General features: G+C 36.8%; 1 protein-coding gene across 5 annotated transcripts in view; it reads left to right on the forward strand.

Annotated features, from left to right (window-relative positions):
• Positions 1–27,700, forward strand: part of GRXCR1 (glutaredoxin and cysteine rich domain containing 1) — a 335,749-nt gene that overhangs the window by 11,415 nt on the left and 296,634 nt on the right. For all 5 annotated transcript variants that reach the window (XR_004350089.1, XR_004350085.1, XR_004350087.1 and 2 more), the window contains exon 3: positions 15,182–15,268. The gene's annotated coding sequence lies outside the window, so the exon portion shown is untranslated. The remainder of the gene's footprint in view (positions 1–15,181; positions 15,269–27,700) is intronic.

Consider the following 27,700-nt stretch of genomic DNA (forward strand, 5'->3'; position numbering starts at 1 on the left):
ACTCAAGATGAATTAAAGATTTGAGCATAAGACCTGAAACCATAAAACTCGTAGAAGAAAACATAGGCAGTAAGCTCCTTGACATAGGTCTTGGCGCTGATTTTTTGAATCTGACACCAAAAAGCAAAAGAAATAAAAGCAAAAATAAGCAAGTAAGACTATATCAAACTACAGAGCTTCTGTACAGCAAAGGAAACCATCAACAAAATGAAAAGGCAACCTATTGAATGGGAGAAAATAATTGCAAGTCATATATCTGATAAGGGGCTGATATCCAAAATATAAGAAGAATTCATACAACTCAATAGCAAGAAAACAAACAACCCAGTTAAAAATAGGCAGAGGATCTGAATAGACATTTTTCCAAAAAAATACAACAGGTACATGAAAAGATGCTCAACATCATTAATCATCAGGAAATGCAGGTCAAAACCACAATGAGATAACGACCTCACAGCAGTTAGAATGGCTATTATAAAAAAAGACAAGAAATAAGTTTTGCGAGGATATGGAGAAAGAGGAACCCTCATACACTGTTGGTGAGAATGTAAATTGGTACAACCACTATGGGAAACAATATGGAGGTTCCTCAAAAAATTAAAAATAGAACTGCCATATGATCCAGCAATTCTGCTTCTGGGTATTTATCTGAAGAAAACAAAAACACTAATTTGAAGATATATATGCAGTCCTATGGTCATTGTAACATTATTAGCAATAGCTAAGATATGGAAACAATCTTAAGTGTCCATCAATGGATGAATGCATAAAGAAATTGCATATATATAGAGAGAGAGACATAATGGAATATTATTTAGCCATAAAAATAATGAAATCTTGCCATGTGTGACAACACAAATGGACTTCCAGGGCATTATGCTAAGTGAAATAAGTCAGAGAAAGACAAATATCATTTGATCTCTCTTATATGTGGAATCTAAAAATAAACGAATGAACAAAAAATAAAAACACAATACGCTCATAGATACAGAGATCAGGTTGGTGGCTGCAAGAGACAAGGGTTGTTGGGGGGTGGGAAAAATGGGTGAACTTTTTTTTTAAATTTAAAGAAATTTAATAAAAATAAAAAAAGAAAAAATCTTAGGGGTGAAAACAAGACTCACAAAAGCAATAGATGAAATAAACACATAGAAAGGTCTTCTATTTCCATTTTGTCTCTCTTTAAAATCAGAAAAGGGAAAAATTAAAGAATTAGAGCTCTCTGAAGAGAGATGGTACTTAATAGCATTATGGAAGCATCAGTCTTTGAGTTGTGTACAGACTGCACTGTGAGGGAAGGGTGGCATACCATATTACGAAGCTGCTGTGGCCGTCTTGTCGATGTTAGTTTTCCGTGTTCTTGAGGACGGCTTTTGGATCCCGAAAAAGTTATCCAAAGCAAACTTTATTTTTAAAATTTAATATTAAATGTATTAAATTTATATATTAAAAATATAGTTCTTTCTTAAGCTTTGAAATTCAGCTTAATCATTTTATTCTACTTAAAAATGTAGCAAATTTTAAGAATTACTTTAAGGAGGTGTTAATGTTTGATTCTTTTCATAAACGAAAACTCCCTTAAATGTTTTAAACTACACTTATTAAGTCGGTACATTTTGTTTTCTTTTTAAGTCCTTTACTCACCTGAAAGAGCCTTCCAAGTACTTAAGTAACCATTAAAATAGGATAAATTTAACTTATAAAAATAAGTCTTAGGCTTTCTTAAATTTTCTAATACTGGTGGATCTCAACATAATTTCTTTGACTAAATCAATTATTCAGTCCTGTCAGTTTAGTTTGGAATCACAAGGATGAAATATTTTTGTAAAAGGTAAAATTCTCTTAAATACATTATTTCTAAACTTTACTAAAAAATATTAGTACTATAAGTTTGATTTACTTAACCATATGAATGTGTCATTCTCCAGGTTTAAAGCTAATAATTGTCTTGAAAACAATTATGTCATCCACACAATTTTAGGGTTAGCATTCCAAGCACTTTTGGAGATTACACTCTCAGTTGGCTGAGGTTGAATATTAACCAGAGATGTCATTTAGGACACCTGAGCTCTAGAACTACAAATACCCTTGAAGTTTTTCTAGCATCTGTGTCTGTCAATAGGACTCATTCTCTAGATTCAAGTAATCCAAATACTTCTCTCCATGTACAGAAGTCCATATTTGGTCCATTTGATTCATTTCAACTAATCCATTACTGTGTTATTCTATTTTACATTCTCTTCATATTTTTTCCTGTCTGTTAACATTAATGTGTACAGTTCTTTCAACGACATTGGATTGGATTTTGTTTATTTTCCAAGGCTTTTTCTAATTGGTTACTTTTAGTTTTAAGGTCTAGGTACCCTGAATGATGATGGTGAATTGAATAGAAACAAACAAATGGAGAAATGGAGAGTTGTCCTGAAGGGGGCATAGAGAGTAGATGTTAGGGTTGGTGATGGATTCTTAGAAAAGGAAACATGAGTAAAGACCTCAGAGATAAGGTGGAGCCCTCAATCCCATTACTCCCCCATCTCTTCAATCCCCAGAACACAGCTGTCAAAACTACGTGAAAAGTACTTTGTTGAGAGTTTTGGAGTTACTGAAAGGGATTATATAAAATGGAAAATAAGAGGATGTTTCTTTTTAAATTTATGGCACTTAAGAAAGACTTTTATGCTAAGTAATTGACCTAATGCCTTTCTTACGAAAGACATTGAGGCAATTTGTTCCATAGACCTTACGGAGTCCTTCCCTTCTGTTATGTCTTCTTCTTCTTCTGTTATGTCTGTCTCCTCCTTCAGGAAGCTTAGTTCCTGAAGGAGATCAAAGTCACTAAACTTAAAAAAATACCATTATCACACCTATAAATTAATATTAATTTCTTAATATTATTACACATCTAGCAAAAGCTGAAAATTCTTTAACTTTTAGGAATTCTTTGCAGATAAGTTGAATGGAAGATGAGGGGAAATATTCTCATTATAGAAAAACTCTCGCTGTTAGAACAAATGAACAGTCATAGTGAAAGGAAACATTTTACTCAACATATAAGAAATCTTACTGCTTCTAGTATTTCTTTGTAGATTAGATAGTGGAAAAATTTATAGAGTAAACCATAGGTATTTCTTTTTCAATGTCTGCTTCCATAACAGATGTTTAGGGAATGTGTGTGTTGGCAATGAGATACCACTTTCAGCAAGAGAAAACAGGAGTAGCACACTTACTGAAATTTCCATTCTGCCAAAAACCTGGTCCAATGCATGTTTCACCCTAAATATTAAGGGGGAAAGCTCATCTCACATTCTCTCAGTTTCATCGCAGTTTGTTTTCTGGCATTGGGAACGAAATAGGGACTTTTGCTTTTGTTTCTGTTTTTTTCTTATCACAATGCAGTAAGACTCGGAACAACTGACAACTGAGAATGTTGAAACAGTGAGTGAATTATTTGGATTGGTCACCTTGAAGAAGCCTAAAGAATTTGGCAGGCATTCAAAAGCCAGAGATTGAACGAGTTAAGGGTAAAATTGACCTGTCTTGCAGCTTTCTGTCCAAAGGACTGCCTCCTTCTATTGCAGCTTTGGAGTCTGAATTGTCTTGTTTAGAACACTGAGAAGTTTTGAAAGCCCTGACGTATATCCATAAAACTCTATCAAGCAAGGTTGAGGAAACTGCTTCCTTCCACGTGTACACAGGTATCCAGGCAGCTTGCTCAGGCATACAGAGAGCAACTCAGAGCAAAGCAGCCTGTTCCCCTTGAGCTCTGTTCTCTTATTTCCTCGGAGTACATTCAGCCATCTGAGCGTCTGACTCAGACATAGCGGAGATACTGTTGCTGCCAGAGGGTAATAGTTTGTTCTGTTTTCCTGGAATGCCCTTGCACTGAGAACATTAGAGGCTGGGGAACTCAATGAATTTTCCCACTAAGTGCATTTCTCACTAGCTCTTCCTGCCTCTTATTTCTTCCTACGCCTCTTATTTCTTCCTACCATTTTAGAGGGAACAGCCATCCCACTTTTTAGGCCACCAGCTTGTCTGTGGAATCGGTTGAGTGCATTTAATGCGTACAGAAGAGATGCTTACAGAGCAGGTAGCAAAACTAAGAATAGGAAGTTTCATTTTTCCAATCCCTTGGAAAACGAGATATTTCATGTAAGTGTATTTTTCAAGACAGCTGAAACTTCTGCCCTAAACATCAAAATTTGTTTTTAACTTAGGGAAGTGGTATAGCGTAGTGGTTAAGCACAAAGACTCTAAGACTCTGAGACAGATTGTCTGTATTTAAATGCTGACTCTGCCACTTTCTAGCTTTGTAACTTTGGGCACTGTACTTAACCCCTCTTGCCTCAGTTTCCTTATCTGTAAAGTGGGGATAATAATAGGCTCTATCTTACAGAGTTTTTGTGAGGATTAAACAGGATTCAGTGGGTTAATGTACATAAAGCCCTTAGAACAATGCCAAATATGTTAAATCACAGAAGAGTTGTTACTATTATTAGTAATTCAACTATTTGTATACAAATATTGCTACAAAATGGTACTCACTGTTTTACAGAATATATTGAACATTGAGTACCTCAGTGCCTTTGCACGCAGAGAAGTAGTATAGTCATGCCTTCAGACAGTGCTGTGAAGACATTGATGATGAAATAATAGTTAATATTGTTTACTGAGCAGGTTTCATGAATGTTACTGGTAATTCCTACAATGAACCTCTAAGATAGGTATATTTGTAAATAGGTTTGGAGGATTTAAGTACTTGCCGAACTTCATGCATCTAGAAGCAGACGATTTGAGATCCAGACTCAGGGCTGTGTGACTCCAGAGCTGGTGCTCTTGGTCACCTCACCACACCGACTGGCGGCTAGGACTTCTTGTCCTCACACCAGTGTTTCTTAAACTTGGGTGTGTGTTAGAATCACCCTGACACTGGCTAGACTGCCGGCTTCCACCTCAGAGGCTGAGAATTGGTGTATTAAGTTGCTAGGTGACGTTGATGCTGCTGGTACAGAAATCATTCGTACTTTGGGAACTGCTAGCCTACAGTAAATCACCCCAGGCTATTTTCAATACCGTTCTTTAAAAAGCTGTCTTTTTACCATCAGTTGCCCCTTGAAGCTATCAGTGTGTTCTTTTGCTTTCAAATTCCATCACACACACATTCACCTGTTTTAAAATCCTCTGTGACTCACATCTTATGGTACTGAATTTGTGGATTTTACGAGCAGCAGCTGCCCTTTGGAAGTTTCTTTCACTTGCTGCTCAGTTCCCTGGTGCACTTGATTCTTTAACTGCTGGGAGCTTGACTTACTTCCTTGCATGTTGCTTCTTTATGTTTTAATGAAGGAAAAGTTTTGAGTGACTAAGCTTAATGGATTTAAAATCTCCATCACATGCCACTTGCTCTCCTTTTCGATGTTGAGGGCTTCACAGCATCAGAGATGATTCTATAATAGAGCATAGCAAAATCTAACACACCCTGGCTTGGCTTTTTAGACTCCTTAACACAGGAATCTCATTCCAAGAATCTGGTGTTTTGCATCTGTTTCTCCATATCTAGTCCTGTCTTTTATCAATATAGTTCTAAAATCCTGTGTCAGCCATGGAATCATCACAGAATTAGGTCTAGCAAGATTTTTGTCTTGGTAGAATGGTTTGTTTTTTTTTTTTTTTCCTCTTACAATAACAGAATATGTAGATTCTTGATTCCTGAGCTGTTCCTCTATAGCTTAACAGTATTAGAGACAGAAAGCTCACAATTGTGGCTTCCTCCAATGTGATTCCTCACTCTATTAAAGCATAGATAACTTTGGGTGTACTTCTGTGAGAAACCAGGACATGAGGAGCTATGTTGGCTCACTTGTTCCCTTGATCTCATATTTATCTTTTGCATTGCTTTTTTGGCTGTTCGTGGTAGATTGAAGTAAACATAACCTTAAACATAGCTCAAGTCATCATTCTAGACCAAACTTTGTGGTCTGGCTAATTCATATTCCCTCCTGGTTTCCTGTTATAAACCCATACTTTTATTTCTGTATTGCTCAGTACTTTAAACATACATCCTTTCTGTATTACTGTATGTCACTCATCTTCTATCCCTACTCTGTACCTACCTCTGGACTTAATGTTGAAAGAGAAAAATAAATTAGTTTAAACCCCTGTATTGGGGTTTCTATTACTTTTAACTGAATACATTCCTTAGCTGATACTCTTATATTATCAGAATTCTGTAAAGTAGGACTATTCTAGGATTAGTGGCTCAACAAAGTCATCAGAAACTGGGATTCTTGCCCTCTTTCTATTTTTCCATTCTCTGCGCTACAGCGGATTACCTCATGGTTGCTTGATGACTGCAATAGTGCCAGACATCACATATGCTCATATTAATGTCTATGTTGGGTCTCTCTCTCTCTCTCTCTCTTTTTTTTTTTGGCTGTGTTGGGTGTTCGTTGCTGTGCATGGGCTTTCTCTAGTTGCGGCGAGCGGGGTCTACTCTTCATTGGAGTGCATGGGCTTCTCATTGCGGTGGCTTCTCTTGTTGCAGAGCATGGGCTCTAGGTGCGCAGGCTTCAATACTTGCAGCACACGGGCTCAGTCATTGTGGCTGACGGGCTCTAGTGCACAGGCTCAGTAGTTGTGGTGCATGGGCCCAGCCGCTCCGCGACATGTGGGATCTTCTTGGACCGGGGCACGAACCCGTGTCCCCTGCATCGGCAGGCGGACTCTCAACCACTGTGCCACCAGGGAAGTCCTGTGTTTAGTTTTTTAAGGAACCTCCATATTGTTCTCCATAGTGGCTGTATCAATTTACATTCCCACCAACAGTGCAAGAGGGTCCCCTTTTCTCCACACCCTCTGCAGCATTTGTTGTTTGTGGATTTTCTGCTGATGCCCATTCTAACTGGTGTGAGGTGATAACTCATTGTAGTTTGATTTGCATTTCTCTAATAATTAGTGATGTTGAGCAGCTTTTCATGTGCTTCGTGGCCATCTGTATGTCTTCTTTGGAGAAATGTCTACTTACGTCTTCTGCCCATTTTTGGATTGGGTTGTTTGTCTTTTTAATATTGAGCTGCATGAGCTGTTTATATATTTTGGAGATTAATTCTTTGTCTGTTGATTCGTTTCCAAATATTTTCTCCAATCCTGAGGGTTGTCTTTTCATCTTGTTTGCAGTTTCCTTTGCTTTGTAAAAGCTTTTAAGTTTCATTAAGTCCCATTTGCTTATTTTTGTTTTCATTTCCATTACTCTAGGAGGAGGGTCAAAAAAGATCTTGCTGTGATTTATGTTAAAGAGTGTTCTTCCTATGTTTTCCTCTAAGAGTTTTATAGTGTCTAGTCTTATATTTAGGTCTCTAATCCATTTTGAGTTTATTTTTGTGTATGGTGTTAGGGAGTGTTCTAATTTCATTTTTCTACATGTAGCTGTCTCGTTTTCCCAGCACCACTTATTGAAGAGACTGTCTTTTCTCCATTGTATATCTTTGCCTCCTTTGTCATAGATTAGTTGACCCTAGGTGCGTGGGTTTATCTCTGGGCTTTCTATCCAGTTCCATTGATCTATATCTCTGTTTTTGTCCCAGTACCATACTATCTTGATTACTGTAGCTTTGTAGTATAGCCTGAAGTCAGGGAGTCTGATTACTCCAGCTCCAATTTTTTCCCTCAAGACTGCTTTGGCTATTCGGGGATTTTGTATCTCCATACAAATTTTAAGATTTTTTGTTCTAGTTTTGTAAAAAATGCCATTGATAATTTGATAGGGATTGCATTGAATCTGTAGATTGCTTTGGGTAGTATAGTCATTTTTACAATATTGATTCTTCCATTCCAGGAACATGGTATATCTCTCCATCTGTTGCTATCATCTTTAATTTCTTTCATCAGTGTCTTATAGTTTTCTGCATACAGGTCTTTTGTCTCCCTAGGTAGGTTTATTCCTAGATATTTTATTCTTTTTGTTGCAGTGGCAAATGGGAGTGTTTCCTTAATTTCTCTTTCAGATTTTTCATCATTAGTGTATAGGAATGCAAGAGATTTCTGTGCATTAATTTTGTATCCTGCTACTTTACCAAATTCATTGATTAGCTTTGGTAGTTTTCTGGTGGCATCTTTCGGATTCTCTATGTATAGTATCATGTCATCTACAAACAGTGACAGTTTTACTTCTTCTTTTCCGATTTGGATTCCTTTTATTTCTTTTTGTTCTCTGATTGCCATGACTAGGACTTCCAAAACTATGTTGAATAATAGTGGTGAGAGTGGACATCCTTGTCTCGTTCCTGATCTTAGCGGAATGCTTTCACCATTGAGAATGATGTTGGCTGTGGGTTTGTCATATATGGCCTTTATTATTTTGAGGTAGTTTCCCTCTATGCCCACTTTCTGGAGAGTTTTTATCATAAATGGGTGTTGAATTTTTTCAAAAGCTTTTTCTGCATCTATTGAGATGATCATATGGTTTTTCTTCTTCAGTCTTTCAATATGATGAATCACATTGATTGATTTGCGTATATTGAAGAATCCTTACATTCCTGGGATAAACCTCACTTGATCATGGTGTATGATCCTTTTAATGTGCTGTTGGATTCTGTTTGCTAGTATTTTGTTGAGGATTTTTGCATCTATATTCATGAGTGACATTGGTCTGTAGTTTTCTTTTTTTGTAGTATCTTTGTCTGGTTTTGGTATCAGGGTGATGGTGGCCTCATAGAATGAGTTTGGGAGTGTTCCTTCTTCTGCAATTTTTTGGAAGAGTTTGAGAAGGATGGGTGTTAGCTCTTCTCTAAATGTTTGATACAATTCACCTGTGAAGCTGTCTGGTCCTGGACTTTTTGTTTGTTGGAAGATTTTTAATCATAGTTTCAATTTCATCACTTGTGATTGATCTGTTCATATTTTCTATTTCTTCCTCGTTCTGTCTTGGAAGGTTATACCTTTCTGTGAATTTGTCCATTTCTTCCAGGTTTTCCATTTTATTGGTATAGAGTTGCTTGTAGTAGTCTCTTAGGATGCTTTGTATTTCTGTGGTGTCTGTTGTAACTTCTCCTTTTGTATCTCCGTTGGATACAGTTTTCTTTAGATATCTAAAATCTAAAGTCGCTGCATTGTTTTATTAATAATATGCATATTTTGGCTTGTTAAAAATCATTTCTTAGTAAATGATTACACTTACAAATATAAATTTAGTTGAATCATTGCCTCTATTGAATATCCAGTGATCAATCATTGTCAATTTCAGAAGGTCTTTATATCAAAGCAGTCTTTCTCCTACCCCTCTTAGAAATAAGTCATGAAAATGAAAGGGCATGCAATATATTTTTATCTAATATGAAATTAACATTAACACTAGGAAATTATTTTAAATATTTTACAGAGAGTCTTGTTGAGATCCAGATCAAAGCACCTTTATGGCTGCCTTAGAATGTAATGTGCCAGTACCAAGCATCAGCTTTATTTTCATTTGGATCTGTATAGATATTATTTCTAGGTGTTTGAATGTTTTCTTATGTAAGATTACTTAGAATACATCCCAATGATTAGACCATAATGAAAAACAGTTTACATAGCTGAGTATTATCATCTTTCAATGGTAGGCAGTATAAATGGGAATAGAATAACAAAAGGAAACAAAAATGACAGAAGCAACAACTAAATTTTTTTTTAAATCTTAAAAATTACATTTATCAAGGCGAGGATTATTCTTCATAATTTTATCTTGAAATGGGTACAATATTGGTAGGTAGGAATGTGTAGTAGATTATTGTGTTTAATATTACTTTGTATAAAAATATTGGCATTCGTGTTCATAGGACCACTGTGGTTTTTATTTTTCTGAAGACCCAGTAGCAAGCACATTTGTAACATGAACGAGTTGGATACAATTCCGTTTACATAAACGCAACCTCATACACAGAGCTCATTAGTTTATCCTCAACTGATATATAAATTATTGAACCAGTCTTGATCTGCCAGCTAAGTGGAATATGAGATCTCACAGCAATATTTATTAATTTCTATGAGGACTTTATTTCTGCCCTGCTTCTGAAAGATACAAAGAGGAAATCACAGCTTTTGTGGTTTCTTAAGGAATGAATACAATCTAAATAACCCTAAATTTCAGAGCAGGAGTTGAACTTTAGGATTTCTTTTGTTGGCTTACCTCCAGCTGCCTTGTAAGAAGAACATGATTTTTGGTTCATATTTATATTTTCAGATGTTGACTCATCCCCTTCACTGATTTTATCTTTTTATTTAAGAAAATATCCTTCATGAATGATTCAATTGTTAGACTCATGCATCCATTTGCTCTGTCTCCTGATATTACAAAGACTTTTTTCAGAAAATGACATTACAAGATTCCTGGCATATGATTGGATTGGCAAATAATTCAGGCAGATGTGAAAATAGTATCAATGACAAATAAGAAAAATTCAATACCTATAACAGTACCAAGCATTCATGAGGATGTGGGGGAAGATGAAACCACATACATGTTGGTTGGAGTGTAAATTGGTTTGCTGACTTTGGAGAGCAATTTGTGAGTACTTTGTAGAGGTGAATTTGCACCTGGTGTCTATCCTACTATTTTATTACTTCTTTACCCTAGAAAACCCCAGGCATTTGTGCACAGGGAGAATCTTTGAGCAGGTTTGTAACAAGGGAAATAATCCGTTTAACAGTGAATAAATGTATAAACCATTGTTTATTCAAACAATTACTATGCAAAGATTTGTAATGAATGTTCCAGATCTACAAGAGTAAGTATGGTTTATTTCAAAAATGCAATGCTGAATAAAAAAGAGTAAGTTGCAAATTATACTTTAAGTATAATTCATTTATGTAGAATTTAAAAATAGTACTATTTATGGATGCTACATATGTAATGAAGTAGAAGAATGTCATGAATCTAATACACATCAGCATTAGGATAGTGGTTACTGCTGGGGAGGAAGATGGCAGATTGAGGGTAGAGATGTAGGTATAACATTTCATTTTTTAGAAAAGAAAGTGAGAGTATTGAAGTAAAGAAAGCAAAATATTTGTGTATGCTTAATCTTGCTATTTTAGCATTGTTACACTTACAGGTATCTGTCACATTGTATTTTGTACTCATATTTTTAAATGGTTTTATAGTTTAGGAAAAAAAAAGTCCTAATTACTGGTTGTGAAGGGCTGAGTTCGACCAGGTGAATGTCAACTTCATGGGGTAAAATCACCCCATGAGTAGGGAATTGAAGAGGTTTTCTCCTAAGCTGGCCCAAGGGAGTAACAAGAGGAATTAATTTATCAAGGAATGAACTTTGAAGATAGACCAGGACATATTGCTATTCTCATGGGAACTTAATCTCCTTCAAATAGTCTTCTTTAAAGAAACCTTAAGAAGTTAACTTCTCCAATGCTCATATTTTCTCAGTAATAAAAAATAATGATAATAATATTGCATAAAATTTAATAAGCACTTATATTCAGATTCTGCTAATGATTTATACATTTGTCTCATCTAATCCTCACAATGTCTCTATGAAGCAGGTATTACTATAAACCACACTTAAAGATGGGCCAAGTACTTTCCCTACTCACATGGCAGAGCTAGTACATTGCAATAGCAAGATTAACCATTAGAGGCCTTTACAAGAACAACAGATTAATAAGTAAATCAGTGAAACATGAAAGGTAATGGGGATGGTCCTTTCAACATCCCTCTGCTTTCATTTTATAGTAGACTGCCCCACTGAGTTGCTACCCAAAAAGTTTGATAATTAATTTAAGAAAGATTAAGTTTATGTACTAACAGACACTGTACCATCCCTTTTGAATATAACATTTAACAGAGCTTCTTTTTGTTTTAGTGCTAGGAACTTAAAAGCTAGTGAGTGTGAATATTCAAAATATTTTTTAAACTTATATAAACATAAGTTTGTATTAATGGGCATCTGTCTGAATAGACAAGATACTGCTACTTCTGAATTTCCTTCCACCTCAAAAAATTCTGTTTGTGTAGTTAGATGGATTAGATATTAATTCTACTTCTGAGAAATAATAATCTTTTTATTAAGAAATAGAAATTGCTCATTTGAGCATTAAAAGATTTTAAAATTGAGAAATTGTGTAGGTAGACTTTTGATATAATAAAATCGAAGTGGAAAAATTACCTAAAATATACTTTAAGTATATTTTTTCCTCTCAAATAGGAGAAAACTGATCAGGATGGGGTGGGATTTTGTACTGGACCAAAAAAGCTAAGTTTCTGAAGTTATTTGGGAGGAGGCTTAAGTTTTATTTTAGAATTAATTATAGTTAAATTTATTGAGCCATTCGATGCTCCAATAAGTAATTACTATTTTCCATGCACTGGACTGTGCCTTTTTACGAGTAGGATCTCACGCAGTCCTGACAACGTTGTGTACTCATTTTGCAGATGGGAAAACTGAGGCTGTGAGAGGGGAAGTAAAGGACTCAAGGTCACACAACTTGAGGATAGCAGAGTCATGACTCAACCTAGAGTAGGATTCAGATCCAGGTAGGCAACTCTGCTTTTGTGCCTCCTTCAGTTTGTTAAGGTGTCCCAGCGTGAAAACCTCTATAACTGGTTTTGGGAAGAGCCGGTGAATCTGAGCTCTGAAACCTGCAACCCTTTGTGTGTGTGTGTGTGTGTGTGTGTGTGTGTGTGTGTGTGTGTGTGTGTGTGTGTGTCAGGCTGAGCACTTTTTGCTTCTTTATGAGAAACAGTCATAATTAAGGGCAGTAGTTTAAGGACACCTCAATAAGAGAGTTCTTAAAGATGGGATAGAGTTTAATGGAAAAAAATGTTCTGCTTGGAAAACATGCTAGGGAACTATGAATGGTTTTTTCTCCTTTTCATCCATAAAAAGATTAGAAGTGTAGTACTCTGAATTACTTTTCAGGCAGAGAAACTATAAAACACTGTGAAATAGAGAAGCAGGATTCAGAATGTTGCATTTTGTTTTTTATTACAAAAGAAATACATGCACATGGTAGAAGATTAGAAAATACTGATAATAAGAAAAAACAATTTACAAAATCTGTAACTATCGTTGAGTGATAAACACCACCATTACCTTGGTGTGCATAACTGTATGTATGTTCTTTAAAAATCAAATCATGTTGTGGAAGCTGTTTTGTTACCTGATTGTAGCTTTTTTAAAGGTTAAAGGCATTTATTTTTGTACTTTAGGGCATAAATGGAGCTACAGAAATGTCGATACAATAAGTGTATATCCATGAGATTTTGGACTACCTTTCCATAAATCTTACTTGAATGCAGTGTTATTTTCTTCTGTTTTTTATTCAAGGTGGTGCATCACAATTATGATGTAGTTCTTTTTTTTTCCTAAAGATTTTCTTTTTTTTTTTTTGATGTGGACCATTTTTTAAAGTCTTCATTGAATTTGTTAACAATATTGCTTCTGTTTTTTTATGGTTTGGTTTTTTGGCCGTGAGGCATGTGGGATCTTAGAACCTGCACCCCATGCATTGGAAGGTGAAGTCGTAACCACTGGACCACCAGGGAAGTTCCTGTGATGTAGTTATTGATGCTAGCTACTGGGTGACTGTAAGGACTTTCATGAAATGAACTGTGAAATTGACAAACCTATATGTCAATTATGATTCTTCCAGTATGGAAGACTAATCCAGGGCCAAAATTAAAACAGAGATAACCATAATTTTTGAAAGGTAGAAGAGATCCTACAGAGTGAGTATATATGTTACACACAAGGGAAGAGAGAAAATACTCCGAAACAGTGTCCAGGGCCATACAACTAGTTATTGATGAGAGATTGCAACTGAAATCCAGCTGTTCTAACTTCTCGTCCATTGCTTTTTCACCTATTGCATGTGTCTCTCACTAAGGAGCCCATTTCATGAGATTGCAGAATAGAGCACTGTGTGGTTCGGCTTTCTTAGGGGCAACGTTTCCAACCTCCAGACTCCTAGCCCTACATAAAGAGAGGGCTCCTGGGAACCTCTCCACCGTTAAGAAATTCTGCGAAGCAGAGTAATTGTCCCTATTAACTCTTTAAGTTCTATCATGGGAAGAACAGAATGACCATTCCTGGATCTTAAGATTTAGGGCAGCCATTGGAAAGATTTTTAAATTTATTTTTAAAGTCCTATGAGATATAAGGCATGGTGGGAGTTTAAGGTGGAGGGATAAATGTGGGGCAGAAGCTGGCCAGAAAATAGACAAAGATTTAACTTCACCAATAGGAATGTTTTTCTTTCTTGTCCTCCCTCTGTCAGTTGTCATCATCCTCTTCATCATCACTATGATTTTTTTTTAAAAATCTAACATATCTCATACTTATATACATAACTCATACATAACTCATATCTCATATACATAACTCATACATACTCATATACATAACTCATACATAACTCATACATAACTCATATTTCATACTATAGTCAGACACTGAATTCAGTGTTTTCATATGCATTATCTCATTTAATCTTATGAATCAAATTGTTATTCCCATCGTACAAATAAGCAAACAGAGGCTCAAGTGACCTTAAGTAATTTGGTCAAGGGCTTCCTAAGCTGGTAATCAAGCTAGGATTCTAACTTAAGTCTTTGGGTCTCCAGAACCCATGCTCTTTACAATCTATTACACTGTTCCTCTTATAAGCATCCATGAGGGGTTGAGGTTCAAAAACCGAAGTCAGATTGCAGAGTAATCTTGAACTTGATATGGACAGTGGCATGAAAAGGAGGTCTAAGCTGGGGCACATGAGGTCTATGGCAGTGAGCTTTCTAGTTCACACAGTCCGATCCTAGAAATTTGATTTCTCTGTCTATCCTTGAGGTCATGCTGGGAGTGGGGGTGTGAGAAGGATCCAACATGATCAGGCTGAAGGTCACAGCTATACTGTTTTTCTAGCAGGAAACATAGATGAAAATTAGGAATCAGGGCAGACATCCAGCTGGGTAGAATGGCTCTGAGATTTATGCCAGATGCTCATGAAGGTACCACGGGGACACAGTTCACTCTGAACACCCGACACACAGGCATTGATGTAGCAGACTAATTCCAGAAGAAATATGTGTAGATTTTACATATGACACCTGTTTCCAAAAAAGAAACTGTGGTGGAACTAAGTGCAGCTTACGTGTTATGCTCAGTTCTTGGCTAATGAGACACTTATGTGTGTTCAGGCTCAAGACACAGATGGGAATGGTGAGGATCTCCAGCTAAAGAAAAAAATGCATGTGACCATGGGATGGTGAAGGAGCCTACTCAAGGTAATAGATGTCACCCTGGGAGGCAGAGGGACAGATTTCTCTCTCTATTGCTGCTGGTAAGGGGTGCACATTTTTCAATTTGAATATCTATAGCGGTAATTCTCAAAGTGTGGTCCCCAGACCAACAGCACCATAATCACATGGGAACTTATTGGAAATGCACACTCTCAGGCTCCACCCCAGGCCTAATTAATTAGACACTCTGGGGGTGGCGACAAACCTTCCAGGTGACTGGGACGCAACTGAAGACTGAGACCCACTGACCTGCAGCATTACAGCATTTATTTATCAAAGCAACCATATGAGTTATGTATTGTCATCTTTGTTTTGCAGAAGGGAAATCCGAGAAATGTCAAGTTAATGTTAAGTATCATGCCCAAGATTACACAACTAGTAGATAGTAAAATTGAGATTAAACTTCACTGTTATATGGCTGTAGTTATGTATGCTTCCAGATATTTTTAACTTAACTGAATTTAATCTTTTAGTTAATGTGTTTGGATATTTTCTTCAGAGGTGATTACCATATCATGTATATCATATGTCATATCATGACATGTCATATGTCATGCCATATATCATATATAATATTATATCATACTATATATTTATCTTGCCTCTAACATAGCATTTAAATGATATAATAGGAGCCACCTTCTACATGGAATTATCTTGAAGAGCTTCCATATTAACCACCTTTCCCTCCTTTTCCCTTTAGCTCTTTTTTTTCCACAATTTATTTTGAATTTCAATGCTATGAAAGTTGAGAATAGTCCAATAAGCAACACTATATTCTTTATTTAGAATTACCAGTTAACATCTTGCCACGTATGCTTTTTCTTTCTTTTTCTGTGTGTATATAATCATGTGTATCAAACACACGTTTCCCTGAATTATTAGAAATAAGTTGCAGATGTTATAACAGTTCACCTTTAAGTAATTTAACGTGTATCTCCAAGGACAGGAACTTTCTCTTATATAACTGCAATACTACTAGACAGCAAATAAGTTTAACATTTGTTCAGTAATATAATCAAATATTTGGTCCATATTCAAATTTCTCCAATTACTAAAGAAATCTCACATATGTTTTTTTAAATTCAAAATGCAATGCATTTTGCTGTCATCTTTTATTTATTTATTTTTATTTAATTTATTTTTTTTTCTGAAGTGAAAAAATAAATTGTAGTTTATTGCAAAAGAATTTACATTAAAATTAAGGGCTTCCTACCACTATATATATATTATATATACTATATATATAATATATATATATTATATTGCGATTATTGATCTAGATGTTTGCATAACATCTGAGATATTTTTATTCAAGTCTTTATTTTTTTTGAATTTTATTTTATTTTTTATACAGCAGGTTCTTATTAGTTATCCATTTTATACATATTAGTGTATATAAGTCAATCCCAATCCCATGTCTTTTTCATCTTGTTTATCTAGAGCCACCCCTCTGTCTTTTTGTTTGCTTTCATGCCATTGACATTTCTGGAGTGTGGGTTAGTTATTTAGAAAAACGTCCCACTTCCCACTTGTGTACTTCCTGTTGCATCCCATTAGGTAGCACATGATGTCTGTTTGTGCCATTCTTGATGAACAGCTTGGTTATTTAGTTAGGTGATGTCTGCTATAGCTCTGCAACATAAGGTACCCCTTCCTCTTGTAAATCAAAAGTGGTATGATACTTCGAGATCATAGGATGTATTATTCTGCTTTTTAACAACTTTTCACTGAATGGTATTAACATCCTTTTGGATTCTTGTCTGAATCAGATATCACACAGGGTTGCAAAATGGTGATTTTTTGAATTCTATTACTTCTACATTTATTTTCTGGCATTTTTCTAGAAGGAAGAACCCCGTCCTCCATCATTTTCCCCTTTTCCTCTCTTATTTTTTTATGTACTAGGTATTACATATATATGTATGCATGTGTTATCACTATTTACTTTGATTACATTTTCTTAAGAATGTCATTTAATTTCATGTTTCAGGTTAATAAATCATTATTATCTTTTGAAGAGAAATGCATCATAATTTTTGATGAATGATGCTAACTATATGGTCACTGGACTTATACCTAGATAGAAAAAACAGATAAAAGATTAGATGTATCAATCTTTTCAAATGGGAGGGTTCAGCCCTTTACTCTTCTAGGTTTTATTACTCATTAGGACTTCTTCTAGCTTTTATTACTCTTCTAGGTTTTATTACTCATTAGGACTTCTTCGATGTATTTTGGGCAGAATGGAGGAGGGTTGGCCAGAAAGAATCTTGTAGATTTGATTTTTTTTCACATTCCTGTAATTATGCTCTACTTTTAAGAGAAATCTGCTTTGAATTTGGGTCGTAGACTTGATCTGTGGTAGATTTTTACATCTCTGTGAGTTCAATAGTCTTCTAGAAGTATTTTATATACATGTGAATATGACATATTCACATGTATATAAATAAATATGAAAATGAATATAGTTCCCTGTGGTATACAGTAGGACCTTGTTTTTCATCCATTCTATATATAATAGTTGGCATATGCTAACCCCAATCTCCCACTTCATCCCTCCCCCACCCTCTTCCCCCTTGGCAACCACAAGTCTGTTCTCTATGTTTGTGAGTCTGTTTCTCTTTCATAGACCTTCAAAGAGGCATTAATTGCTATTTTTTTCTCATTCTATTGTTAACTCTTCTTAATGTGGCTGATTCTCACTGTTACTTCATAATTTTTTCCTGAGCGTTTTTGAAAACTGTTCCCTTTGGAAGGAAGCAAGGCAAGACACCAGTAAACTAGTCTCTTTTGTTATCAGACGTTAATGTCTTAATAATTAAGCGATTTTAATATAAATTTATATTGCGATTATTGTTCTGCTTGAGTGATTGTTGATATGTTTAGCAATTTAATATTGCATTGAAGTTAATTGTCTTTATATCACTTATGGAGGAATCTGAGAAATGATGGTGATGATTCATTGAAAATAGTAATTCCCTTCTGATACTTTTGGGAACATAGAACAATGTTATAGTTTTGATGTTTGTAACATTTAAGCTTGACAGGAGGCCCAAAGTAAGAGTGGCTTAAAGAAGGTAGGATCTATTTCTCTTTCTCATAAACAGGAAAAAGAAGTAGGCAATCTATTACTAATAAGGAGACTCCACAGTCATGAGGGACTCAGACTCCTTCTATCAGGTCCCTCTGCTATCTTTTTTTTTTTTTGTGGGTATTCCTATTTAAAAAATTTTTTTTATTGAAATATAGGTGATTTACAATGTTGCGTTAGTTTCCCCCAACAGTGTAGAAGTGATCCTTTTTCTCCATACCCTCACCAGCATTTATTATTTGTAGACTTTCTGATGTTGGCCATTCTGACTGGTGTTAGGTGATACCTCATTGTACTTTTGATTTGCATTTCTCTTATAGTTAGAAATGTTGTCCCTCTGCTATCTTAACACATAGCTTCCAATGGAAGGTCCAATATGGCTGCTCCAGATAAAAAGCTCATATATGCTCTCAACCAGCATGAAAGAGGAAGGGTGCACCCCTCCCTTTAAAGAAGAATGCTTCCTGGAGTTCTCACACTCCTCTTCTGCTTATATCTTATTGGCCAGAATCTAGTCACATGGCCATGTCTAGCTATAGGAGAGACTGTGAAATGTACATTTTATTCTGGGCAACCCTATTCTGAGCTAAAAATTGGTGGTTATGTTACTAAAGAAGTAGGGGAAGATGCATATTGGGACAAACTAGCAGTCTCTGCCATAACCTTGTAATAATTTGGGCTTTATTTGTCAATATTTTCCAGGGGCAATTGTCAACTTGTCCACTTTTTTAACAGTTGACAAATTCTCCTTGAGAACTTTATCTGTTTTCTGGAATAGTTCAATGCATTTTTCAATAGTTCAATGACATTATTTTAAAGCATAAGAAAAGGAGACTCTGATCTCTCTTAAATGGTAAAGGAGAATGGCAGGGGGCACATGGATCTATGTGCTATTTCTCATCCATCTGCTCTGACACACAGATGTACCCAAACCTCCACAGGTCTGTTGCCAAATTCTGATCAATGAGCAAAACATTAATTTCTGTAGCTGATTGTGCGTATAGTTATACAGTGTTGTCACTTAGAACACTGAATGTATACAGCATGTATATGGCAGGTATACCTGCATTAGATGAGTCAAGGGCATTATGAGGGGGTCTTTGTTGGGGATCCAGGCTCTATCTGGGGATTGGCTATCATCAACATAGGGCTTCCATCTTCCACCGTTACTCTCAAATTCCAGAAAGTAGGAATGAGAGGAGAGGAAGAGAGGAACACACTCCTTCCCTTTCCGGGCAGTGTCTAGAATTTGCACATATTATGCGTGTGGATCTTTTTTCTTTTTATTGAACCATCTCTTACACTCACACTTTTATACTGATTACATCTAAGATGATTATATCTAAATCAGTCCCTTAGACTTTTACATTATTTGCTATTTTTTCATGATTATAAACATCAGTATATACATTTTGAAATATGTAAATCTTTAAATGTGTTTAAAGATAAGCATTTAAATGTTTAACAATATAAATTATTGTCTGCATTTTGAATGGTATCAGAATTGGGACAAGCACAAATTTGATAAATATTGCCAGTTTTCTTTTTAAAAAATTAAAACAGCACTCTCATCAGCTATATTTGAGAGGGTCTGTTTATTGCAAACTTACTAGTGTTTTGTTTTCTCATACAGTTTTTAAAAATATATAAAGTTTCTTCATTCTAAGTGAGGTGAATATTTATTGTCTATCTGTAACTTTTTCTCTCTTCTTATTAAGGAATCTTATTAGATATTTATATATAAATAATACTAATTTTTCTTCTCTTATATTTGTTACTTATAAATTTCCATATATTATGTCCTTTTAATTTAGCTAATATTTCTCATTGAAGGAGAGAAATATAAAGTGCTCACAAAGTCAGATTTATTAAGTATAAATGATGTGACTTTTTCCATTGTTTTTAAGTATACAAGATATTTCTCATCCTGAGATCCAGAGATTGCAGAAATATATACCTTCATTATCTTCTATTTTAATTTTTTTGTAATTTAACTTGGTTTATGATATGAGATAAGTCTCTAATCCATATATTTTTTCCAAATAGCCAACTGTGAATCCTTGCTATTTATTAGGTAATCTTTTTCATTTGCATCAATTTGTAGTGTATCATTCTATAAATATACCAACAAAAAATAATACGTATTTTCAACCTGTCTATTCGGTCTTATAGGTGCCAGAAATGTTTTTGTAGCAGAATATTGGTATGTGATGAGAAATTTTGTTGTAGGGAGTGTTTTTTATGTCCTTACAGCACAGTTATTACCATTTTGAGCCCAGAGACAAATAAAAGCATTTCCTTTTTTTTTTTATAATGTGAATTTAGAAAGTGCTTTTCCACATGAATGTCCTGTGGGCACATCAAACTCACTGTGTCCAAAAGAATGCCATTATTTGTGGTCCCATTACAACTCTCCTCTTCTAATGTTTCCTAGTGCGGCTAATGGCATAGCTTTCATCCAGTCTCCCTAGCCACAAACCTCAGCATCATTTCTGACTTTTCCCTCTGCATTTCACCCTACATAGAGCTATTCCCTAGTATTTTCTAACTCTATCCTGAAATACTACTGGAATCAGTTCTTTCCCTTTGGTTATCACTGCCTCTGCTCTCAGAGCTGTGCCATCTCTGCTGGACAGCTTCAGGTTCTCGCCTCCAGCCTGTCCACCTTCAGCATAGGTACCAGTTAGCTCTCTAAATTACAGATCCAAGCACATTACCTCTTTGCTCTTAATCCTTGAGTGGCTTCACACTGTCTTGAGAATAGACTTCAAACTCATTAACATGATGTTCAAAGCCTAACAAAAGGTGGATCTTCATCCTACTTTCCTTTTTCAACTCTCTTCATTCCTGGCCACCCATGAACCCTGTGTTTCTGTCACCTTTTACTTTCGAATATTTCAGCATGGGCTGTTTTGCCCGTAACTGCCTTTCTCACTTTGTTTTCACAATCCACACTCTAAGTCTCAGATCAAATATCATTGGCTCTGGAAAGCTCTCTATATTCAGTCAAACTTAATTGCACTGTAGTCTGTGTTCCTATTGAATTTGTGTCCACATTTATCATAGTCCAGATTATTTTCTAAATTGTTTAAGGTGCAGTATATCTGGTGAGACTCTATACATTTTCAGGGGACCAAAGTGGCCATCTGTCTTTGTAGACACAGAATATGTAGCAGATTTTCTTAGTTTGGCGTGATGGGCTTGTGACTGCAAACTAAAGGAGATGAAATTTTGAAAGCCAAAGCACAAAGTATCACTGCAGCCTCTGCAAGGATGACTTAGCAGCCAAAGGCAAGGACCCATATTCAATAGTGACACCAGATGGTAGCAACAGAAGTGATGAAAATTGTAAACTGAGGCTCACAGTGCCCAGATCAAACTCTCTAATTTTGTCTTGTGGATTTCAAATGGTCCTCTTTGAACTGAATAAGCAACTCTGCCCCCAGATTTCTGCTGGAGAAAGAGCTTAGATAATTCAGGCATGGGGCAACTGGATTATTAAAAGTGTGACCATATTTGTACTGCAAGCTGGTTAGGCAGGTTATCCAGGTTACACTTGGTTGTGTCTCCTCGACCACCCTGTACATATCTGCAAAGTGGGGCCCTTGTGGAATAATCTTTATATCTGCCTGCTGATGAGAACCGTGATTTGAACATTGTAAATATTTGAATTGAATTGCTTCTGCCCTACGTTTATTTTAATATTTATAACGACAGTCATAAAACAAGTAACGTTTTAAAGTTTTTTGTCAAAAATATTTTGCATTTGTAAATATTCCTGTAGAAGGTATGGGCTGCCTGGGAGCGCTGCCTGTGCTCTTTGGGATCTCAAGCTGCAGTTACTACTGTAGTAAATTCAGTTAACTACTGCAGCATAATGTCATTAGCATTAATATAAAACTCCGAGAGGTAGAGTATCATTACATTAAAAAAAACTATTTTGTTTACTTAGGTTGGCACTGGAGAAGATTGCCCCACAAAAGCAGTTCGCAGTTCTCTAGTTGCTGTTTTGCAAATTTGCTTGGCCTTGCTCTCTTATATAGAAATTGGTTACCGTCCATTGCAATTTAAAATACCATTTTTCTTGTTTAGAGAAGAGGTTTCTAAGTGCACCCTACTACTGGAGAATGTTTATGCTGACATCCTATAATTTAGAATATGTAGCTGTGCTCCCAGGGACTTGTGCTGGCTCAGCCTTTCCCCTCAACTCTACAAAGAGACTTTTGTACCAGATCCACATGGTTTCTATCGTTAGTTCCCTTTCCCTATTACTGTTGTCTGTTTATGTGAAAGGAGGGTCAGTGAATTGCTTGAGCTTTAATTTTCATGCCCTGTATGAAACCATGTGCTCTATATTCTAATGGGAAATACACATAGGGTGTAGTCCTGTAGCTGAAATTTACAAGAAGTTTTGTTAAAGAAAATACGAGGTATTTTGTAAGGAAAGTAATGTTGATCTATCTACACTATCTATGTATATATGTAAGTATGTACATTTACATCTATCTATTTATCAATCATCTGTTAACTATTTACTGGTGTGTTAGTAAATAAGCTGGTAAATAGACTCTCCAGGAAAAAAGAAAGCTCTAGTTTGTAACATTTGCACATTTCCATGGCATAAATACTCCCACCATGGCTCATTTTAAGCTATCAATATGACATCGTTGAATACAGAGCTGGGAAGTGATACACAGAAATCTTTGTATAGTATTTTTACCATACAGTTACAACAAATGTAAATAACTTCAAAAGCATAGATAAATGCAAAATATAGTAAAAGAAGTAGTCAGTTCTGAGTATTTATTATATTTGGTTTTTTTCAGATTTACAAATTTTGATAATATATTTTATTCTTTTGTTTTATTTTTTAAAATTTTTATTGGAGTATAGTTGATTTACAGTGTTGTGTTACATTATCTTCATTTTAAATGCCATTTGTTTACTGTAAGTTCATGTAATTAATTTTTTCACAAGGCTCTGTTTAAGAACTGCTGGCAGAATTCCTGAAAATATAGCGACTGGCTCTTGCAAGCTGGTATAAAGTGGCCCCAACACAATACTGTATTAATCTATTTCTATCCACTTCCCCCTTTTTCTAAGAAGGGTAGGCCCCGGTGGCTGGGAGATCTTTGTTGAACTTCGTGGTGGGGGGTTAGGTAAACAGGTCTGGAGGAAGAAGCAGAAGTAAATTGCAGAGTGTAATAAAGGATGGAAGCTTTTGTGTATGGCGTGGGTAGGTGCTAGAATTATGGGGGATCAGAGGAAAGGTTTACATTTATTTCTGTGATAATTATCTTTCAAGTTGTCAGAGCAGAATGATTGAAGTCTTCAGGAATGTGTCCATTGCATAACACACTGTAGTTTGCCATGGGGTATTTGATGCAAGTCCCTTTTTCCATTTCTTATATGAAATACTTAGTAAAATCTACATTGCTTAGTAATGTCTTTCTTGGGAATGGATTCTTCTTGGAGAGGGAAGTAATATAGAGTTCTATATCAAAGTTGAAGTGGGGCAAAAGCTGAGACTGCTTTCTGGGTTACAAGAGATATTTGAAAATGATATATCTAAGACTGAAAGTTAAATCACATTAGCTGAAGTACAGAATCATTTGTTAAAATCTAAAATGTAAGTAGCATAGCATGGTGCTTCAGAGTACAGATTTTATAGCCTAACTTTTGGAGTTTGATTATAGCTTCTACCACTTATTATCTGTGTGGCTTTGGGCAAGTTATATAATACCTCTGAGTTTTGGTTCTCTTGGCTCTAAAACAGGAATTTTAATAATAGACGTTGTATTGGTTTGAGGATTAAATGAGTTATACGTAAAGCACTTAGAATAATTCCTGGCACACTGTAAATTATAGGATTAGCTATTATTTATAATTGGTCCAGGGACTTAGGAATATGATTAATTAGAATATAAGATATATGAATATTATGTATGCTGGGTTTCTGAGGGGTCCCAGTAAGGACCCTCTTCCCTGTTTGAGTTCTGAACTAATTGAGGTATAGGAAACAAAAGTGATAAACATGGAGGAATCCATGGAATTACCCTTATTACTGGTAATGCTGATAAAGCACACTGTACTTGCATCTGTAAAAGAGTGGGCTTCCTAATCCAGAAACTTAAAATTAGGCAGACTTGCCCAGCCATTGGCAGCCCTAGAACTCTGCAAGCATCCTCTTTGGGGCCAGACCCTTTCACCATGTGGCTGAGGGCAGAGCAGAGCACACACTGCCTGGGGGTATGCTGACTTCCAGAGGAAAGGGGAAGGGAAGAGACTGGGTGCCTGACTTCTACTTCCACAACTCATCAGTCAAATGATTTTACTCTTGTGTCAGTGGCTCCATGGTCACATGGCAGAGAGAAGCCAGGATTATTCCATAACTGGAGCTCCTTCCCCTCTATATCAATGTTCAACCAGTAACACAGAAACTACTTCTGGTGTTTTTTTAAAAAATTTTTTTTACTTCTGGTGTTTTTAATAGAGCACATTTAATTTGGTTATTCAGGCCACAAAGGGGTTGAGAGACTCAGTTGGGGATGGTGAGATAACTCAGGAATTTGTAGCAGCAGGAAGACATTGCCTACCTTCACCAAAGGGAGGAGATGCTGTTGGCAGAGACCAGGGGCTGGAGTTACCCCCGAAGAAGCTGGAACCCTGGTGGGTCTGTCCAGGAGGAGCTGGAGCCACAGAGGTACTGCCTGAGGTGGAGAGACAGTGGGACAAATACCCTGGTCTCTCCTTCCCCAGCCTCCCATCCATCTCCAGCACCTGGGAAACACAGCCTGCAGCGGTGAGCCCCACTGCTATGTAGAGCAGAGAGGGGAAGAGACGGAATAGATCTGGGGGCAAACGGGGACTGGCATGTGCGCGCACGCACACACACACGCATACCCCTTCTATTTCGTGCTACTTTGCTTTTGGACTCTTTGGACTGTGTAGATCAAAATACTCATTCAGAAGGTATGATTTTTTGACATTACTTAAAAACACTGTCTATGGAAGTCAATTGAAGAAAGCTGAAAATCCATATGCAATTTGGCCCTAAATTCTCAAAATTCTGGTGAACATCCTCTGCAATACTCGTAGGTGATGCACTTCCCGACTACTCCCTAATAATGTCAGATTATTGCCTAAATTCTTTACTGTTTGTGGTCCTTTTAAAAATAGGCTCAGATAATATTCTATACTGTACTCGGAGTCTGACTTGATACAAGTGGAACAACGCCAGCGCTCCACCTCTTCACCTCCTCTGCATCAGCTAATGGGCACCGTCCAGGCTTGCTGCCTCCATGAAGTCTTCATGCACTGTGGCCCTCATGGAGAGGCATTGCTGAACCTATTACACTTATTTTCGGTATTTGCCTTGTGCAATTATGTGTTTATTTGTCGTAACCTCTGTATCATTCTCCTTAAGAACTGGCTTGTCATAAAAGCCTGTCATGGACTCCCCATGGAGCTAGCTGCTTAAAGCCAAACAAATTGTGTGCATCTAGTTTAAAAGTCCATCATTATGCTGGTGCTGAACAAAGTTTTCTTGAAAACAGTTCATTTTCAGACTATTTAGTACTCATAGGCCATTTCTGAAGATTTTGAACCAAAACAATGAAAGAAATGGAAGCCTTGGATTGCATTTGCTCTCCAGAGAATTGTGAGGACTCGAACAGAGCTGTCCACTGTCAAGGTCTGGTATGAGAATCAGTCTATAGTAGAGAAGTTAAGAGCCAGAAGGCCCGGGATTAGATCCTGTTGTAAAAAAGATGAGCAAATGACAGGACCACTATATGCCTTGATTTCTTATGTGGAAAGTGGGGCTAAAAACAGTACCTTCCTCATTATTGTATTCTATGAGATTACGCATGCTTATTACTTGCCTCACTGCCTAGGGCTCAGTGTTAGTTATTATAATTCAGTATGCCTGTTGTTTTCTGAAGTTCGTTTTTAGGTAAAATTCTCAGAAATATAAAAGGTTGAGGTCCTACTTTCTGGAGAACAATATAGCTCATATGCTTAACTGCGGAACTGCATCAGGGAGCAGAGAAACTGAGCAGCTGCCTAGGGCATCAAACCCTAAGGGATGGTAAAACATCACTGTAATTGTAGCAAGAGGGAGCGAGAGAGAAGTGCGAAGATGGAGTTCCTTTAGTGGGGCTATGGCATTTTAATGGAAAGGGTGCCTGAATAAGGCCCTTGAGTTAGAAGAGTGGGAAAACCCCAAGGGGTATGTTTACATACTGATAGGTAGCTGCTCAGTCACCTTCTCAGGAAGAGGCCCAGGTTAACTGCAGGGATTTCACTTTGCTGACGCAACTTTGGGCCAGTTTAGAGCAGCAGTGAAAAGACTGAGAGCGCCCCTAGATGGTCTTTCTCCTCTCCTCCCCCCAGCGCCGCTAAGCTCCAGAATTCCTCAAAAAATGGTATCCAACAATAGTTTCCCAGAATGGGGCACCGATATATTAGTTCATTTGGTGTATGTGTGTAACGCCATGGATTATTTCAGTGGGGGAACGTGTAAATCAGTCAAGGACCAAGGGCTTTGAACGGGGTCCATATAAAGAATTGCTAACAAGGTATAAAAGTTGTTAACTAGGTAACAGAAAGGGCCACAAGAGAATTCTGAGGTGTTCGGGAGGTAGCAATTGCAGGAAGCAGCTAAGGCTGAGGGGACAAAGGACAGAGGCTGGAGTTACTAAAATTCAGAGTGTTTGAAGACACAACCTGGAGAGCTGAAACTCAGACCTCTGAGGAAGCGTTGCTGCTAAGCTAGTTCTGATATTTCTGAGCTTGGAGGGGGGCCTGAGGAAGCGGTGCTGCCTGGCTGAAGAGTCTCAGGGATGGGGTGAGAGTCTCGGGATGGGGTGGGATTTGATCAAGCTGGCCCTTCAAGTGTTGGAAAAAAAATGCCGACTGGGCTCAGCTGTTACTTCAAGAAAGAACTGCCCTCAGGGTGAAGAAACACTGGGGTGATGCTCATAGGAATAGGAAGCAGGTAGGAAAGAGCGAGCCTCTTCTTCCTCTTCCAGCCTTGCTGCCTCCCTCTGGTTTCCCTCTTGGCGGGGCCCAGTCCAGGTGGCAGAGCAGGGTATAAGGAAGGGAAGGTTTGGAGCCCAGAGATAGTTACTTCATAACTGGGACAGAAATATTGTGAAACACAGAACAAGCCACTTAGTAGATATTGGTGACTGGGTCTTGGGCAAATACTTTACAGGGTATCTACTCCATCCTCCTGGGAGTACAGAACTGAATAGGACCTGTCTCTGCCCTAAGAAAGGAGGGAAGGAGGCTGGTTTATAGGATAAATTATGGTGTAATGT

The sequence above is a fragment of the Phocoena sinus genome, chromosome 5 (assembly GCF_008692025.1).
Source record: "Phocoena sinus isolate mPhoSin1 chromosome 5, mPhoSin1.pri, whole genome shotgun sequence".
Classification (NCBI taxonomy): Eukaryota; Metazoa; Chordata; class Mammalia; order Artiodactyla; family Phocoenidae; genus Phocoena; species Phocoena sinus.